Here is a 15,710-nt window from a genome sequence, read left to right on the forward strand (position 1 = left end):
AGAAAGGACATGACAATCTTCCCAGGCATGAATACATATTTCAAATTACATGTTGGTTGGCAAGGGGAAGGAAAAAGATGTATCAGAAATTAATCTGGAAGGGCAGGGCAAGGGAAGATTACTCTCTGTACTCATCTAGAATAGGAGGAGAAGCAGGGGATGGGGAGAAAAAAAAAAGTTCCTATCTTCTTTTGCTATCAATTGTGGACGCAGATGAAAAGGTAAATAAGGGTTCCCCCCACTCAAAATTTAAATAATGTAAAAGCATGGGTTTACAAATTGCAAAATATAGACCAAAATTATTTCACAAGGAATTTATTATTGGAATTGCTTTGTTGTCAAATAAATGCTCTCAGCAGTTTCAATTATGGACAGTTTTTGTTAATGACCCTGAAATTAATAGTTTATTTTAATGGGTAAAAAAGAAAAAATGAAGAACAGGTTGTAGCAACAGCAGAAGGTAACTCACATACCTTCAACCTGATCTAAAATGATCAAGCCTTGTGTTTCCCTTTGAGAAATTTGACCTCTGTTTTCAGGTTATTAATCTATGCCATTCAGTTCTTCAACAGTTATCTCTTCCCCTACCAAGCAGCCAAGTCTTCCTCTTAAAAGTTATTAATAATGAAGCAAAACAAGCAGAACTGAATAGCAAAATTTATACAGCCAAGTCTCCAGAAACAACCACTTACCAAGCCACCTAGCTCAGGAAAAGAAAAGCTAAAATGCCTTATACAATCACGAGGAATTCAATTAATTGACTCCGTAACATCAGAGCTTTCCTTTCTACTTTATAGGGTAATTAGTTTTTGGCAATCTACAATATTTTATTCTAAAAATTCTGCTTATTTATTTAATAATGCAAGCAGAAAATAAACCTTTTTCCCCCAGATTTACTTTTACCTCGTATCTGATCAGGTCCTCCCAGCTTAACAAGATGCGTAATTACTCAAGCAACACTTGTATCCACTCAGTTAAGTTGTGAAGGCTTTAGTTCCAAAGATTTTTGTCTTTTAAAAAGTTTAAAAATTAAGCATAGCTAAAAATCCTTTATTCTCGTAATTGCTCAACTGTATTTCCCCAGCTTTTGGGGAGAGTGGGGAGGAGACTTCACGATTTCATTATTTCACTTCCTCCCAGGAACTGCCAGAGAAAAGAGCATTTTAATTTCCTCCTGTAAAAAACAGAAAACATGGGCTTCTAACATACACTCAAAGACTTCTTTATTAGATCATGAAGAAACAAAGGCAAAACCAGCACAACAGATTTGTCTTTTCAGGCAAGATTGAATGCTAATAGGAAATGTTATAAAACAACACTACAAAAAGAAAAAAAAAACAACAACAAAAAAAAAAAAAAACCACACAACCAAAAAAAAACAACCAACCAACCAACCAAAAACACAAACGCAAAACCCAAACCAAAACCAAACCACCACTTTTTTTTCTTTCCTAATTGCAAGGCTGCATTTAACACTGCAAGGTTCAGCCCAAAAAGCCAGCAGAGGAGTCAAAGATGAGAAGAGCTGTACTGGTGATCAGCTGCTGTGCTTAGTAAGGACATCCATATGCCAAGAAATAGGAGTTTTAGTAACAACCCGTTCTATTCAAGAGGTACATGCTGACATAACTTTCTGATGCAGATCTGGCAATCGAGCGATTTGCCGGCAGAGCTTCAGGCTGCCCTGGCAATCCAAGCCAGGACAAGAGCTCAGGAACCCAGGTCAGCAGAGCTACACAAACTCGGGTGACAGGTCCTCGGCGTAAAGGCACTAATTGTCCCCATTCCCTGTTAGTCAAACATCACAAACACAATAGGAAGCTGCTCCTACACTCCTGCAGCTGAGAAAAATACGCCAGGAGAGAGCAATCAGTGTTGTAAAAGATGTTTAAGCTTGAAAATAACATTTTCAACAACTTTCAAGAACACCTTCCAAACCTCAGCTTTCAAGAAACTCCAGATTAAAATTATAATTCACACCAGTAACATTTTTTAAATAGCATGCTCTTTTCCACCCTAGGATCACCAGACTCTTTACATGAACTGAAGTGCTGGGAGCAGGCTGCAATATTGACATGAATACGGCCTGCCACCAAACTGCACCATCCAGTTAAGCCTGAAAATAGCCCAAAACAAGACAGCACCAGGAATAAGTGGTCCCCTGATTACAAACAGGGCACAGGCTGTAGGACAAAAAAAAAAAAAAACACCAAACCTTCAAACTCAAACTATGCTATGCTGAGGGGGTGAGCACAAACCCAAGCAGACCATCTCCAGAGAAACCACAAATTGCTTTTTCCACAGCCAGTCTCATCTGAACTAAGGACAACACTCCCACAGCGATCGCAAGACCTCAAAGCACACAAACACTGAGCAGTAGAACAGATCTGAAAAAACTGCAAGTGAAATGGCGAATCATAAATACGTATTTACTAAACAACTGACACAAAAAAAAAAAAAAAAGAAAACATATATCTATTTCAGACATGCAGACATTCTTCAGACATCACAAATTCCTCCTCACTAGATAGCGTCAGAAGTTACAGAAAACAGTTTAAAAGGCACAAGGAGGTGAGTTTCGTACCTGCCCTATTCAAATCCCCAGCACATGGGCATTTAGAAGCATAAAAGTTAAGACTTAAGATTTTCACGATAAAATCCGAACTGACCATCACAGCTCGTATCACTCAAACTTTTACCTGTTGTTTTGGCGGGAAAATACAACAAAATGTCTTTTCTTTTGAAGGCTGGGCAACGGTGGAGAGGCATGCCTTCACTGCAAATACTTTTATTTCTTCTTAGGTCAACTAAAAGAGAGCCCATGTCCAGAGGTAAACACCCAGTAAGACACAGCAGAAAGCACCTGGGGATACTGGACACATTTATTCCCCCGCGATCCAAAAGTCTTCACAGAGCTGAAGAAAGTCACTATGAATGCACTGCTAATGTAACTATATTCTTCTAATACGCCCAGAATATATTAACCAGTATACAACTCCTACGTTTGAGTCAGTCTGGACCGCAAGGTGCTCAGGATACGAGACCTGGTACGCTGCCTCCACCCAGCTCGTTCGGCTAGAAATAGCCAGGCAAATCACAGGGTAGGTTAAAAGCGGTTTTAATTTAAACTGACATTTTCTTGCAGGAGACAAACTCTTTGGAATTTTCTAACTATACAGTGTGGTTTCACCAACAAAAAAGATTTCTTTTATATTACTCCTACAGAAACCATACTGATGTTTATTTCCTGAGTTACTGAGTGTTCTCTCACTCTGCATACATCTAATATGCAAACTGCGTGATAAAAGTATGTCCTCAGTTTCACCATTCAGTCTGGCAACAGTATTTCTTGGCTGCTTAAAAAAAAGAAGCCAGCCCATAATTTTGAAATAATAAGGTAACTGAGAATGGTATTCGTCCTACTGATTTTCCCACTAACTCACTAGTGATTAACAAGAAAAGACACAGCTTGAATTTCAGACCGTAGACTTAGTTTGCAAATCTGGCACTTAAGGAAAAAACATGTTGTAGACTTTAATTGTAACTGAGTTTTCTAACATTATAATCGGGATAAGAAATGGAACATCTGAATGCATATAGATTTTATAAACGAAGTTTTTCAACTGGAATCACACTTCCGAGGACTCAGAACAAAAAGACCACTATTATACTGATGCATAATTTAACCACTGCCATTATCAATGTGCGTGCCTTTTAGTCTCAGTGTAAAGTATAGAATTATCACATTTCATCTTTTTTTTTTTTTTCACCTGAAGTAGTAACTGAAACTAAAGCCAGAAAACCCTACAGGTTTTGTGACTGTGATGCTTTTATTCCTCCCTCTGATCTTTACTGACACTGGATCATGACAGATGTCCCGTCAGTCTGCCTGAATACACGATGTGATGCTGCTAATGCAACGTTAAAACCATGTTATTCTTACACATATTCCCCAAACGAAGAGTACGTCTTCCTGAAGTTCCTTAACAGGAACAGAATTAGTTGCAAAATAGCACCTTTCCTCGTTTAGGGTTAAAACGTTTTATACATCTACACATTTAAACAGCCTCAAAACAGCAAGGAAGGAAGAGTGAAAGTCAACATAGAAAGATGATTGTTAACATGCAAGAGGGACTAACTGGGCTTTATACAGAAGACGTCAACAGAGCAAGTCACTAGAAGAAATGTGGTTTTAAGATAAGATGCAGGAAACCAGGGTAAGGAGTTGCACATTACAGGACAACTGCAGAAGACGCTGGATTTTCATCATCCAAGAAATTTCATCCAACCTATATTCCATTTCAGGACCAGTAATAAAAAAATAAAGCCATGCTGATTGTTGTCCCTGTTATCCAACCCACGCAGTGAAACAGTGAGGTATGCTTGGGAAATTGTAACTACGCACCTTCCAAACACCTTTTGATTAACTCTGTTCACCTGGTTTTCCTGAGTCAATTATGAATAGCAAACGTTGTGCCAAAGCAATTTTTAAAAGTGCACAAGAATGAAGTGAGCCAGCGTGGAAATAAGGAACTTTGTAGAAAAAGAAAGAATGAGACAGTTATTAAGGAAGAGAAATATTTTCACTAATTACTGTCCAGGCAAAATGTTTCTGTTCAATATGCATTTATTTTGCTCTCTGATAAAAATAGTCTACTCAAAGCAAGAACATTATTTCCCAACACTAACATTAGGGCCTTTAAAAGAATGACTGACTTACTAGTAATTTGTCAAACCAAACCCCAACGATGACAAAAGAAATTTTCTAAAGAAAAGACATAGTTCACACCCTATTTTCCTTTCACCACTCAGACCACAATAACTCCTCGAGACACATCAGAATCGTACGCATGTGGAGAAGCAGCATCCCTGTGAGACAGAGCTTGTTAGTTATCACATGGAAAATATTCCTAATGTTCACAAAGAACAGCAAACTCAGAAATGAACCTGGAATTTAAATCAATTCATTGCTCTGAAGAGTAATTGAATCTGGTTTTTTATCTTAATTTAGAACAGGAAATATGTCTGGTTATGGCTTCCAAGAAACAGCTCACCTCAGATTTCAACGGAGGCACCAAATAATTTCATGGTCCCTTCTCTGTTCCCCGAGGAGATGCCGGGGGGTGCTGGGAAGCGCTGAGGATCTCAGAGCAGGAAAAGCTGCACCACGCAGGCAAGAAGGAAAAGAAAGAGGCGCCTGCTCCCACCGAGGTCCCACCATCCCACGCTCTGCCAGAGCTCGCGCTTCGCAGCGACGTCCCCGGCCCCAAACGTAGATCAAAGCCAGTCCAGGGCCATCGGATCCGTCCAACTGCTTCGGATCAAAGCGGTTATCAATCCGACCTGGAACTGTACCCGGGTAACCCCCGTCCCTGATGGACCTGAACCAGAGCAGAACTCAAAACAGAAAGCACTGCTTCAACTCCCCAGGCAGCTACCAGATGATTTCCCAGGGAGCCCGTATGCCCTTTGAAAAAGCACATGAACACTCATTAATTTTATCCCCCTTCCACCCGCTGTTATCACGGCATCACGTGTCTCCCAAAGACGCACTGTCACGCTCCAGTATCTGAACAAGATCTTCACGTGTCCCATTTTGGCCCTCGACCCTCCTTCTTGTACATCTACATATCAGAAGGAGGACCACCAACCTTCATGCTGGCCTTGTAACTACAGAGAACTAAAGAAAAATTAAGACATTTCTTAACATATTTTTTAAAAATTTCCCTTAACTGCATACCACCAAGTTATGCTAGATGCAACCTGAAATTATAAATATCCTCACCTGATGCAACCTAGTCTTGGTAGAATGAATTTCCTGCACATGGCCTATTCAAGATTATTGCAGACACTGCCATTAGTAACTGCCCACAAAAACGCTTGGAGTTAGGCTCCCAAGTCCTCTTCCTCTCTACAAGCAGCTATAAACCTAATTATGTTTTTACAGTAAGTGTCTCTAAATCCTCCTGCCATGAGAAGCAGATTCGTAAGGAGAATTCCTTAATGACTGACCTGGTCTAGGCAAAGGCCCACATTACACACCATGCACTGGAACTGTGACGCAAAATTACAAACTATTTCTGAGCATAAATAAAACTGCCAAGATAGTACCATCACAGTAACAGAAAATCCTGTTAAGGCATAAAATATGTAATGACAGATGGAAGGAAAAAGAATATTTTCATTTGAAATACAGCCAAAAATTTAAAGGCATAAAAGGGGAAAAGCAAACAGAAAGCCTATGCAAGTTTCTTCTTTTTGTAACTGCGTATTTGGCTACCGTAATGACATCAGTAAACTTTGGACTTCTCCTATCCACGCTGCGAAATATTCCCACCATCCAGGTCCTATATATTCGCTTTTTCTACAGATTGTCTCGTAAAAGCTGCAAACGTTCCAGAGTCCCTACCACTGCCACCTAACACAACTTTAGCAAGACACAGATGAAACCAAGTGAGGACTGTGAGTCCCGCATGACAAAAGCAACAGCAGGATGGTTTAAGTCGGTGTTCCTAGAGCAAGAAGTTAAAAAATGGTTCTTGACAGATATATAGATACAGACAGATATATTCTCGGAGGGAAGAGGAAGCCCAGAAGGCTGGGGAGGTAGGTGTGGACTGGCTCTCTGGTTTGTGCTTTTCTATCAACTTCTCCCCACTGGTGTTAGATACTGTCCATCATTGCAATGAGATCTACAGAACTATTTACTTGCATCATTCATCTGTCAGAAGACATCAGACCATCACAAAAATACCAGTTAATGAAAGCACACTTATGTCACAAAAAAAAAAAAAGGTTCATTAGCAGTGCCTTGGTAAGAGGTGACTAAACGCCACTGGTTTTTCTGTTTGCTCAACCATTCACCCAACAAAGTTTAGATCATGGTACTGAAGAATATTAAAAAGAAATTAAAAAAAAAAAACAAAACAAACAACAATTTTCCGTTGAAAAACTCTCATTACAAAATCCTTGAGCAGATTATGAAAGAGGAGATAGCAGCTGCTAATTTAAGTTAACTTGGGCCTAGAAAACTCATTCCGTTTACACGGGAGCTACCACTCCACTGGGCACCACACGCCTTCAGTTCTCTTCTACCAACACAGGCACAAGAGGATGAAAAACCTGCACCTGGAAGAAAAACATACTGAGATTTTACAGTTGGCCCTACAACGTGCTGGCACTGAAAGTGTTTCAGCATTACTGAAGGCAGCAGAAAAGGACTTTAAAAAGGCACATTTTCGTGCAGTGCAGATACAAGGTAAGTGCAATTAGAAGTTGCCAGGACATAAGAAATCTGAACATGTACCAAAGCAATCTTATTCACGTTCTCCCAAGAAAAAACTTACACATCAACAATGGACTAAAACCCCTGCAATCTAACACTAATAATTATTATTATTTAGCTATTCTGTGCACACACACAAAATTGTTATGTTTTTTAGTAGCTACTATCATTTCATTAAAAATATTTAAACAATGTTTTGAGGAACGTTTGCTCTGGAATGCAGTTCTTTGATATCAGTTTACACTGCCTGAAATAGGAAGCAAAGTGCCTCTGAATCTAAAACACATACTTTCTAACAACTGTGCTTTGTATGTTTTTATTGATTAAAAAAATACCTTAACTGAATTTCTAAGTAAATTTTAAGATAAAGCACCGTTCTAATTCCCGTCTTTCAAGATTAAAAGCAGTCACTGGTTAACTAACCAGCATCAACACATAGTAGTTGACAAAGTAACAAAATGGTAAGAAGAAAAAAAAATACATTAAAACAATGGTAAAAATTCACAAACAACTCCTGAGAGATTATAAACACTGGCACCTGCTGATAGCGTACGCTGACCAGGTGCACCAAGATCACTCCTCAACTTCCTTTTTATCCTCCAAGTATTTTCTTTTGCAAATGTCCAGTCAGTCACCAAATCATCCTGAATGCATGGAAGCAAACTGATGCCTGGGACACGTAGCTAGAGAGTTGAACATGCAAAAAATATTTACATGGACACTTCTAAACCAATACTGCTTAATTCAAATTACTTCAGTTACTGGAGCACAAGGAAAACAAACCTTTTCATGTTAAAAAAAAAAAAACAGTGCTTCACTTTGCTTTGGTCCTCAGCGTTAGCCATGTTCCTCATCCCTCTGCATTTTGCCATGACCCATCTGTCTTAGGGCACAGGCGGCCACACAACGGTTTCCCGACACCACGGACGGGCCCACCGCAGCCCCCCGTGCCATCTGCTCACAAATGTGGGTCACCTCACGGGAACCAAGCGACTCGCCAAACCGCACACCCCCCCGCTCCTCGGGCTCCTGGAGAGCGGCAGAGCGGCCGCGTCCTCCCGCGCAGGGGCAATCCCTCTCCAGCGCCGCTTCGGTTCCTACCCGGGCAGGTAAACCTGGAGGTTTAAAGCCAAACGAAGAGGACCTGCACAGCTTGAGATCAAACTGCAAAGGAAATCAGTTAGTGTATTAAAATTACCTTAAATTAATCACCGTGCTTATGTGGTTGACGGCAGAGCAGTGGAAACGCCGGCAGATGCCATTTTGCACGCTCTGCGGAGGATACCCGAGAGCTCAGTTCTATGTATGAGCTTTGCAGGAAAGTTCTGCCAAGCCCTCAGCTTCCCAAACTGGCTATTAACAATACTTTAAAAAGGGAAACACCGGCACACCAGTCAAAAAAAAAAAAAAAAAAAAGAGGGAAAGAAGGCAATTATCATAGGCCACTTACAACATTGTCATTACAAGTAAAGACATTCAATAGACAAACAGGATTTGCAGAACCACCTCTCAGTCTGAAATTGTGCCCACTTTTCCAGACAGGATATTCTGGCAACTGAATTTATAATTAACAACAACAACAACAAAGTAGTATCAGCAACTTTTACATTTAACCAAAACATGATTTCTCAGGCAACCCAGTTAGGCTTCCATTAGTATTCACTATCAAAATGTTTAAACACAGATAAAAATCCTTCTTGAAGCTCACAAAGAGAAGAAATACAATGATTAACAGCACCATTGCTGGCAACTACCACCTCCCTAGCAGCATAACCTGCAAATTAGGCCAAAAGTCTCAGAATTAACCTTCACTCTGTCAGGTTCCTAAGCTATATTCTGCTACTGCTCAATTTTTTCTGGAGTATGAAGATCCCAACACCGCCGCTGACTTTGAGGGAAGCCTTCATACGGCACGATAAGCAAAGCCTGTCCGTATCACAGCTGTATGTCAACCCCTGCTCTGATCTTCTGCTGCAAAACGAGACTCTGGCAGGCTCCAGTTGTCTTGGGGAACTTCATAACTGAGGTCAGGTCCATGGCTGTGCCACCTCAGCCACAAACCACATCAACTTACTGCAACCCAGCTGTAAAATAAAGCACACCACCAACTGACCAGGAGGCGGATTGCTTGGCGTTCTGGGAAGACTGAAAGAGTGTTTATACTTCTTGGGAATAATCGACGTGAATATAAGGTCTATACTACAAGACAAAACATACTACGTTACTTTTATCAGAATTCACTGATAAAAGAGAGTTAAATATAGCACACAGGTACCTGTGAAGCCAGAAAGTCTCTACTTTGGTTTCACCAGCATGCTGACCCTACAACCTGCAATTCATCAGTACAATACATTGAAAATTTAGGACGAAAACAACCACGTTGCAGCATCTCCCCTTTCATTTAAATGCCATGGACAATCACTAAGATGAAACAAAGGACGGAAGGAAAGAAGCATTTATTTATGTTTATAAAAAGCTGTTTGACTGAAAATCTCATCTACAAACTCAGGGTTATCCCCAAAGCACTCTGCATGGCCAGCATCATGACAACTTTCTCTCAAGTCCTTAGAGCACTGTGAGAAAACCACAGGAAGCTGCTCAGCAAAAATAAACTTCTTTTCATCCTACACTCCATATATTAAAGTCAATTTCTCCTCGACTCCAGCTTTCGCTTCCCCTCTTTTCTCCCTCCCAGAGCACAGCGTACTTGAATTATTAGAGCTAATTCATTAATGCAAATGAATTTGGCATCTGTTTCTCAGGATCTCTTAGTCAGATTAGGACTCTCTCATTTTCTATCAAAAGCAAACAAAAATGCAAACACTGATCCTAAGCAGCCTGAAACCAACAGATGCCTTCAAACTTGAAAAAGCCTCTACTGATATTGTGGTCAGAAGAATAAATTCCACTTAAAGGTGGCTGCTACTCTTTAAGAATTTAAATAGGTGCAATCCTGACGCATTTCAAAAGGAAACCCTTTCAGATTTGCATACTTTTGATAGCTTAATTTACCCAGTGAAATGGGTGAAACACCACCGGTCAGCCACTGGGCGAACGCGGCCTACAAGTTTCTGCTTCAATAGCAGCAAACTAAGACAGTATTTAAACACGCACATAACATTTCCCATTCCTTACGATAAGCCAGCACGAGGACATTAGGCAGAGAGAAGCTAGGAGAACTATATTATTTCATACTGCTGGAAGATGATGTATCAAACATATGCCTTTTTTTTTTTTTTTAAGCTTTACCGCAGAAGAGAGAATATCAAACATACACAGCTCTACAGCTATGTCTCACAGCACACAAAAATTAATACCCCAATAAAAACAAACCTGAAAAAGATAAAAACGCTTGGCTTTCCTTTCTGTGTCATACGGATAGCTTTCACCTTGCTCTCTGAGGGAGAAACGGCTCCATCAGTGTAACAGAGTCCAGTAATAAAGTCAACGGCTTTGTGTCACTATGCGTATAACAGCAAGATATTGATAAGCATAAAAGCAAGAGTGAGGCGTTATCAGTGAATTCGCTGTCTCTGTTTCGTCCAGTTGCAGTCCGTATCACCAGAATTACCTGACCGGAATTCTTAATTTGAGAACCAGAAGACACGATACAAATAAATAGAATTATGCTGCCTTTGCAAGTTTCTCATTATAAAGGCTGGATTTACTTCCCATTGCCAATACGTCATTCATTAAGCACATCATAATCTGAGCAGTTACAATTTTTTTTTTTTTTTAAATTAAGCAGAACAATGTGAGGAAGGGGAAACGAAAATCACCCCAGATCCCTCCAGCGAAAAAAAACAGTCATCGTGAATCACGGCTCACACAGAACACGAATGACTTTCATTTAGAATTCACCTTTCCAGGCCTTTTTTTTTTTTTTGGTTTGTTTTTTGTTTTCTTCCCCCTCAATCTTTACCGCTCGGAGGCAGAGGACGCAGGCCCCTCAGAGGAACCCGCGAGTGGGTGGAAGGCGCGGGGGGGGGGGGAGCAGGGATTCCCACCCCCCTCACCCCCCCCCCCACCATGGCAGGGGCTTCCCGGGGAGGGCACACGGCGCCCGGTCCCCCGGCGGGAACATCCCCCCCCCCCCCCCCCCTCCCTGGGGGCACCCCAATTTCCTCCATCTCCCTCCTCCACCCCAAAACCTCCCCTCACAGCCACCCCCCCACCCTGCCCAGCAGCCCCAGCTCCATCTTGGCCTCCACCCGCGGGCCGGGCCCGGCGAGGCCCGGCCCCGCCACCGCGCTCACCTGCGCCCCGCGGGCGTGCGGGGGCCGGGCAGCCCCGGGCGGGCGGGCGGGGGGGGGGGGGGGGGGAGTGGGGCGGCCCCACGGTGCGGGCGGCTCCTCCCGGAGTACGAGCGGCCCCCGGTTACCGGCGGCGTTTCCCTCAGCCGCTGCTGCCGCCGCCGCCGCCAGACACCGAGCGGGACCCGGCGACGCCGACGGCGGGCGGGGGAGGGAGCGGCAGCACCGCGCCTGCGCAACCGCCGGCACGCAGCGCCGCCACCCCCGACGGGCGCGGGCATGCGGGGTGCGTGTCCGTGGGTGCGCAGCGCTGCGGGGGGGGGGAAAAGGGAGGAGGAACCCACGTCGTGAGTGGGGGGGGGGGAGGTGGAAAAGCCGAAAAACAGGCAGAGCGGGGCAAAAGACACAATGTTCCCTGACCGGGAATCGAACCCGGGCCGCGGCGGTGAGAGCGCCGAATCCTAACCACTAGACCACCAGGGAGCGGTGAGTGGCACTGCCCACCCGCTGCAGTTCCCGCGCTGATTCGGGGGCGGGGCCTGGGCCGCGGGGGGGCGGAGCTCAGTGTGCAAAGGGGCGGGGCCAGCACAGCACCTTTGGGGCGCAGATTTGGGGGGGGGGGGGTGGTTCGCTGCCTTTCCGGGGGGTGTCCAGGGTGCTCAGCCCCCAGCCGTCACACACATCGACCCGCGGCTTTAAATCAGGTTTGCGCAGCACCTTCGGCGCTTTTTCTTGGGGTGCTGCACCCATCTCCACAACCCCCCACGCGGGCTCTTGCGTGCCCGGGGGCATAGTGCTGAGCTGGGTCCTTTTAATGAGCAAATGAGTGCTTACAACTAAAGGAAAACTTTTTTTTTTTTTTTTCAAGCTCAAGACTCAGTTTTTCCCAGTTTCTCAAGTTTCCTGGCACTTCCTGGGGAACACGGCTTTTTTCCCACTGGCGGGTGAAAGCTTCCCTTGCCCCCACCCAGCGTGTCCCGGAGCGGGTGACCCCAGTGCGGGTGCAGGAACGCTCCCCAGGCACCACAGCTCACCCCAGCCATCCCCGCCGCTGTGACCTCCCTGTATGGCTCTAACAGCCTTTTCCATCTGCAGCCTCTGACTCAGGTTTTCAAGAAATGAAGGATAATTAATCCCATTTGCCAATGGAGTCATTGCCATTAATCAGACACCCGCGCTCGCTCCAGCCCCGGCTTCCTTCGGTGGCTGCCAAGTCCCTGTCCCCAGCCCAGGTCCAGCACCGATGCCCCCTGAGGTCACCTCCAAAACCCCAGCTACCCGAGGGGCTCCCCAGCACTGACCTTGCACCTTGCATGGCGTCTGCACCCAAGAAGAGATGCTGAACCCACCCCAGCACCCACACAGAGCCGGCCCCCGCTGCTTGCACCCCCAGGGACGCAGCACTCCCTGGGCCAGGAGCCCTGGGCCAGCGTTTGCCTCTGGAAGCTGCCTGCTTGACCGGGGACACAGCCCCAGGGCTGCTTTCCCAGGGGGATGAGCGCAGGCTCCCAGCCGCTGGAGCGGTTGTGCAACCCCTCTCCCGAGCATAAATGTCAAATTCCTTAAAAAAAACGCTTGCCGCCGGTTTGGCTGAGGGTCGGGACGTGCTGCCAGCACGGAAAAGTGGTTCCTTCCAGCTTTTTGCAATCGGTTCTTTTTTGATTTTGCTGTTTATCTCCCTGTTCCCACTTTGTGGGATGGAGCAATCCAGCATTCCCTCATCTTCCATGCTCCCAGTGAAGCCTCCTCCGCCCGAGCCATCCTGTCTTGGTGCTCACCCTCTCCTTTGAGGTAACTCAGATTTCCTTTTGATGGCTCGGGTATCCCAGTGCCCTGTGCTGGCCTTTCCCAAACTCTCCTTTCCCAGCCAGGCGATTATGGCACAAACCGAGAGCAAGGGCAGGGGACACTGTGCTGCCCAGCCACCACGTGTCACCTCACGCTTTGGGGTTTAGGAAACTCCCAGTGATGCAGGAGCGAGGGGTCAGTGCTTTGCTGGGATGTGCACTCCCATCCTCGCCCTCACGGGCAGGAGACAAAAATCCCAAGTCCCTCGGGGAAGTTTTCATTTCAATCCAGGAGGGTGACCCTGCCCCTGAGTGCTTGCTGGCGGGGGACGATGACGACTGCTGAGTCTCCTTCATGTGTCATCACACTCTAAAAATGTGGCTTCGGGCTTTCTCAGGAGCACCTGCTGCTCTCCCTTCCCTGGTGAATCTCAGCTCCCTCCTGTTTGCTGGGTGCTCGCCCAGTTACGGACCTAAATTATCCCCCCAACCCATCCAGCCCTGCCCACTGCCACAGCAGCCCAGGGTGGCAGCAGGACCCAGCCATGCAGAGATGCTGCTGTATGAGCACCCGGCTTGGAAACACGTCGGGAAGGGGCCGTCTGTGTCACCCGTCCCTCTGCATCCCCAGCAGAGCCGAACCGCAGCAGCGGGAGGTGCAGGGAGATATGAGCATCCTCCCAGGGAGACGGCAGCACCGGAGCAGGAAAAGCTTCTTGTCAGCTACTACGTCCCCCGTCGATAACACCCGCTCAGCATGGACCCCCCCACACCCCTCCCAAAACATGGGAGCACTCAGAGGAGGCCCAGCAAGTCCTCAGGGATGAGGAAAAAAAGGAAAATCATGCGGTAAAACCAGAGGAGCGGGAAAGAGGAGAGGCTGTTTTGGTTGGTGGCTCCGTTGCTGGCTGTGAAGATCCCAGCTCTGAGGGGTCTTGTATGCTGGACTCGTTAGCATAGATTTAATACTTGGGCTATTTCATTTAAGGGAACCAACAGGAAAATGAGGGAGAAGTGACTGTGAAAAAGCCCTAGGACAAACCTTCTCCAGGCTCCAAGGCAGCAGGGGACATCGGGCTGCCCCCGAGCCCCCCTGAGCAGCTCTGGCCCACCGAGGCTGTTGGCAGGGAACAAACAGAAGAGGAATGTTCCTGTCAAAGCCACTTCTCCTGGTTACAACAGAGCAGGCGGGTACTCACGAGGCTGCCAGGGCTTCGTATGCTCCTGGTCCCCAGTTTTTGCAGGGAAGGAAGTCGCATCCCTCCTTGTCCTTTGCACAGGACGCTGCAGTCCACAGCCCAGCCCCGAAGGAAACCGGGGCTTCGCGCCCACGAGAGCTGCCAGGAACACACTCAGAAACCGGGAAGTGACAAAAACACTGTCAAGCCTGTAACCACAAAGGGAAGGCTTAATTAACTTTCCTTCAAAACACCCGAGATCCCTCGCTGGAAGGGACTGGGGGGGTGGAAAAGCATCCCCGCCCCTGGGGCTCTCACAGGGGAGCTCGCAGCCCCAGCACTTCCTGCAGCATCTCTCCTGTGAGGTTGGGTAGTGTAACCCCTTTGCTCTTAGACCCAGTTACAGAGATGTAGTTTTATCTATGGAAGTAGGAGGAAAAAAAAAAAAAATAAAAATAAAACGAACATACAAACCCCCCCAAAAAACCACCCCAGTCTTCAAACAAATAAACAAAACCCCAAAACCTCACAAAACCAAAACCAATCCCTCACCACCAGCCATTTCAAACCTAGCCAGGCACCCTCTCTCTGCAAACGCAGCACGCCAAGCGGCTACAGAGCTCTGCTGGCCTCTCTCACAACCTATTTGCCTGCTCACTGCTGCCCTTTTAAATTTAAGAGCAGCTCCCTACTCGTCATACACCCACTGCTCCCCCTGCACCCTGCTGTTCAAATCGGTAGCGACTGCCAGAGCTTCCAAGAAGCCGATTCCCTGAGGTATCGCGCTGTAAATCTGAGCCAGCACCACAGCTGCTGCTTTTCCACGTTGGTTTCTCCAGCCTCAGCCCCCCCCCACCCCGCCAAGGTTACCGCTGGGGTCCCACGCTCCGAGCTCAGGCGAGCGGCGTGAGGAAGCTGGAGGCACGTCGGCACCGGCGGTGAAGGGAGCAGCCTGACGGTACCCGGAGGATGAACGTGGGCTCGGGACTGAGGTCTGTCTCAGGAACCAGCCAGTGGTTGGCATCTTGAAAAGGAAACATCAGGCTGCAAATATTAGTACATCCCTTCACGAGAAAGCATCCAGTGCAAACAAGCCAGAGGGACAGAATAGAATCTCTCAGTTCCGCCTCAAGCTGCTGCAGGCAGTTGGTATTTGCCTGACACGTTCATGACACGCACCTACAGGCAGACTTCAGCACTGTTAGAT

General features: G+C 46.1%; 1 protein-coding gene and 1 non-coding gene across 4 annotated transcripts in view; both read right to left on the reverse strand.

Moving 5' to 3' along the window:
- DNAJC5 (DnaJ heat shock protein family (Hsp40) member C5) overlaps positions 1-11,778 on the reverse strand; it is a 34,929-nt gene extending 23,151 nt beyond the window's left edge. For all 3 annotated transcript variants that reach the window (XM_042801161.1, XM_042801158.1, XM_042801160.1), the window contains exon 1: positions 11,542-11,778. The gene's annotated coding sequence lies outside the window, so the exon portion shown is untranslated. The remainder of the gene's footprint in view (positions 1-11,541) is intronic.
- A 171-nt stretch (positions 11,779-11,949) lies between these two features.
- On the reverse strand, positions 11,950-12,021 carry TRNAE-CUC. The gene has a single exon. It is a non-coding gene; the product is annotated as a tRNA-Glu (tRNA).
- Positions 12,022-15,710: the final 3,689 nt, after the last annotated feature.

This window comes from Tyto alba, unplaced genomic scaffold (assembly GCF_018691265.1).
Source record: "Tyto alba isolate M040663 unplaced genomic scaffold, T.alba_DEE_v4.0 Super-Scaffold_33, whole genome shotgun sequence".
In the NCBI taxonomy this organism is placed as follows: Eukaryota; Metazoa; Chordata; class Aves; order Strigiformes; family Tytonidae; genus Tyto; species Tyto alba.